This window comes from Oncorhynchus masou, unplaced genomic scaffold (genome assembly GCF_036934945.1).
Source record: "Oncorhynchus masou masou isolate Uvic2021 unplaced genomic scaffold, UVic_Omas_1.1 unplaced_scaffold_7215, whole genome shotgun sequence".
In the NCBI taxonomy this organism is placed as follows: Eukaryota; Metazoa; Chordata; class Actinopteri; order Salmoniformes; family Salmonidae; genus Oncorhynchus; species Oncorhynchus masou.
The window spans coordinates 11,589-15,522 of NW_027013665.1; the positions used below are offsets into that span (position 1 = coordinate 11,589).

The window sequence follows — 3,934 nt, forward strand, 5'->3', positions numbered from 1 at the left end:
CAAGGTCGCCGAGGAATAGGTAGGGGGTGAAGAAGCCCAGAGCTGGGCCGATTGGTACTTTTGTTCTGAGCACAAACAGGACATGGGGCAACAAACCTCCGGGTATCTTCTCCCATGGCAGGCCACCAAAATCGCCTGCACAGTAGCGCCATAGTCCGAGCAACGCCAGGGTGACAAGCTATCTTGCTGGCATGGGACCACTGAAGAACAGCAGAACGGACCGACTCAGGCACGAACAACCGACCGGGTGGACCGTTACCGGGGCCGGGCTGCGTCCGAAGGGCCGCCATCACATCCTCCTCAATCCACAAGGTTCTGGGGAAGAATCGTCTCAGTCTTGGCCCCACTCTCATTCGTCTTGGAGAACATCTGGGACAAGGCGTCCGCCTTGCCGTTCTTCGACCCAGGTCGGAACGCGTCAGGGAAAATTTGAAGCGTCAAAAAACAAAGCCCACCTGGCCTGACGGGATTTGAGACGTTTAGCCGATTGGACGTAAGCCAGATTCTTGTGGTCAGTCCAGACCACAAACGGTTGCTCCGCTCCCTCCAACCAGTGACGCCACTCCTCCAAGGCAAGCTTCACAGCGAGAAGCTCCCGGTTACCCACATCATAGTTTCTCTCAGCTGGTGAAAGACGACAAGAGTAGAAGGCGCAGGGATGGAGTTTACCGTCAGTGGAGCTACGCTGGGACATGATTGCGCCCACCCCCACATCAGACGCGTCCACGTCAACAACAAACTGACGGGAAGTGTCAGGTTGAGAGAGAATCGGCGCGTTGGTGAATCGGCTCTTCAAGTTCAGAAATGCTCGGTCTGCCTCAGGAGTCCAACAGAAAATTCTGGTGCAAGACGTCAGAGCAGTTAAAGGGGCAGCCACCCGGCTGTAATCACCGATAAACCTCCGATAGAAGTTCGCAAATCCCAGGAATCTCTGGATCTCGTACCGGGCCGGGCCCAATCCCGAACCGCCCGAACCTTCTCTTGGTCCATCTTGATCTCACCCCTGGAGATGATGTACCGAGGAAGGATGTAGTGTGGCGTGGAAATCACACTTCTCTGCCTTCACAAACAGACGGTTCTCCAATAACCGCTGCAGGACCTGCTTAACATGTTGGATGTGGCTGGAAAGCTCATTGGAGAAAATCAGGATGTCATCCAGGTAAACGAACACAAACAGACCGATCATATCCCTCAGCACGTCATTCACCAAACTTTGGAACACTGCTGGAGCGTTGGAAAGTCCAAAAGGCATCACCTGGTACTCGAAATGTCCCATAGGTGTATTGAATCCAGTCAACCACTCGTCCCCTCCTTGATCCGAACCAGATGATACGCATTGCGTAGATCAAGCTTCGTAAACACAGTAGCACCGTGTAAAGAATCGCGGAGCTCATCAAGGGCAAGGGGTACTTGTTCTTGACCGTAATATCATTCAACCCCCGATAATCAATACACGGTCGAAGAGAGCCATCCTTCTTACTCCCCCAAAAAATCCAGCTCCCAGGGGTGATGACGGGACGAATGAGACCTGCAGCAAGAGACTCCTTTATGTAGGTCTCCAGGGCTTCCCGCTCAGGTCGAGAAATACTGTATAACCGTCCCTTGGGAAAGGCAGCTCCAGAGAACAGGGTCCTGTGTGGCTCAGTCGGTAGAGCATGGCGCTTGGGTAACGCCAAGCGTCGTGGGTTCGATTCCCACTGGGACCACCCATATGTAAAAGTAGTGGCCCCAGCCGACTTGTAAGTCGCTTTGGACAAAAGCGTCTGCTAAATGGGATATATTATTATATTATTATTTATATTAGAACAGCTTAATTGTACAATCATAAGGTCGGTGGGGAGGAAGTGACTGAGCTTTCTGCTTACTGAACACCTCACCCAACTCGTGATATGTTTCAGGAACCAGGGACAAATCAGGAGGAGCAGACTCACTGACCCGACTGGGGACAGCATGAGAACAGTCAGTCCTGAGGCAGTTAGCATGGCACTCAATGCTCCAACTAGTTACCTTACCAGTCACCCAATCGAACAAAGGATTGTGTTCTCTTAGCCAGGGTATCCAAGAACCAGAGGAACATGGGGGGAGGCAAAATGAAAAAAGAAATAACCTCTGAATGATTCCCCGACAACAACATCTTAACCGGTTCAGTCTACTGCCGTTCAGAGTGGTTGCTTCAATGGCTTCCGGTAATTGCTCCTTGGAAAGCCCCAGCTGTTCTACTAAGTCGGCATCAATGAAGCTGTCATCGGCACCTGAATCGATGAAAGCGTTAATCGCTAAACTCTGATTCTTATTTATGAGGGTAGCAGGAAAACGAGGTCTGACAGGGCTCTTGAGAGGTTGAAACTGGCTCGCTAACAAACCTCCCAAACTTAACGAGCCGAGCAGTTTAACGGGCGCTGAGGACAAACAGAGATGTAATGTCCCGAGCTACCACAGTAGAGGCAGCTGTTGGTCTCACGTCTACGTTGGCGCTCGTCCTTAGTTAACCCGTGCCGCCCCACTTGGATCAGGATCTGGCGGCAGGACTCCTCCACTAATCCCATGTGAGGGAAAATGATCAACCCATTCTGGTCCACTTCCTGACCCAAATGGTAACCGAGTCTCAGATTGATTAGATGGACCCCACTGCTTCTCCCTCATTCTCTCTTGGATTCTATTATCTACCTGAATAGCTAAGGTGACCAAACTATCTAGGTCACTAGGCTCTGGATAGGAGATCAGCTCGTCCTTGAGTTGCTCCGACAACCCCTGGTAAAAAAACACTTGTAGTGATTCCTCATTCCAACCACTCTCCACAGCCAATGTCCTAAATTCTATCACAAAGTCTGCCACACTGCGAGCTCCTTGGCGAAGAGAGAACAAACGTTTAGCTGCGTCCTTACCTCGGACTGGATGGTCAAAAGCTTTCTCATCTCTGCCGTGAAACCCTGGTATGACGTTCATGCATGTGTCCCGTCGTTCCCAAACAGCTGAAGCCCATTCCAGAGCTCTACCACGCAGCAGCTCAATAACAAAAGCTATCCTAGCCTTATCTGTGGCGTAAGAGTAGGGCTGCAGATCAAAAACTAACCCACACTGTAAAAGAAATGAATGGCATCCTCCCAGATCTCCCTCGTACTTCTCCGGTGTCGGAACCTTGGGCTCACGGAAGGAACCCGCTCCCGAATTGGCAGGTGATATGGGTGAAACAGGTGGTGGATGATCCGCCGGCAACCTGAGCTGATCCTGAATACTCGTTAATCTATCCGATAAGTTCCGGATTGAACCCGCTATCTCGTGTAGCGCCGTGTTGTGTTGTCCCAACAGCTTCTCCTGCTGGGTAATTGTATGGCAAACGGAGTCTTGGTCCGCTGGGTTCATCACTGGCCGGATCGTTCTATTCAGGGTTTACCAGAATTGGACCCAAAAGCAGACCAGGACAAGGTGAGCATAAAGATGGTGAGTATTTATTAATCAATGAGAACGTGGATGTAGATAGTTCCGGGTGGAGGAGCGGGCAGCGGAGGTGGGTTGATGGGAGTGGATAGGCAGATCCAATGGATAACAACACACTGGCGACGAGCAGACAGGGATGGGGTATGGGTTCCGGGTGAATGGCTGTAGACAAAACAAACGGCGGTAAGTTAAAGGCAAGCAAGACGTACAAAACAATAAAACAAAACAAAACAAACTCTATAAACTGGAGGCTGGTTCGTGGGCACAACATACTGTTCATGGCTAACGATCCGGCAGGGAATGGATGTCAGGTCAGAGTTTTTGAAGGGGAGAGGTGATGATCAGGACAGGTGTGCAGATTACTGATGGGATACAGGTGCGGGTGAACATCGATCTTCCAACAAGCTAATTCGCCCGGCAACCAGACAGGGTGCGTTCCAGGACACCGGAAACACACTCCAGGACAGAAACACAGGCAAACACAGACTCAGGAAGC

At 51.0% G+C, this 3,934-nt stretch overlaps 1 non-coding gene across 1 annotated transcript; it reads left to right on the forward strand.

Annotated features, from left to right (window-relative positions):
* Positions 1 to 1,628: 1,628 nt before the first annotated feature.
* On the forward strand, positions 1,629 to 1,706 carry trnap-ugg (transfer RNA proline (anticodon UGG)). Its single transcript has one exon. It is a non-coding gene; the product is annotated as a tRNA-Pro (tRNA).
* The last annotated feature ends 2,228 nt before the right edge of the window (positions 1,707 to 3,934 follow it).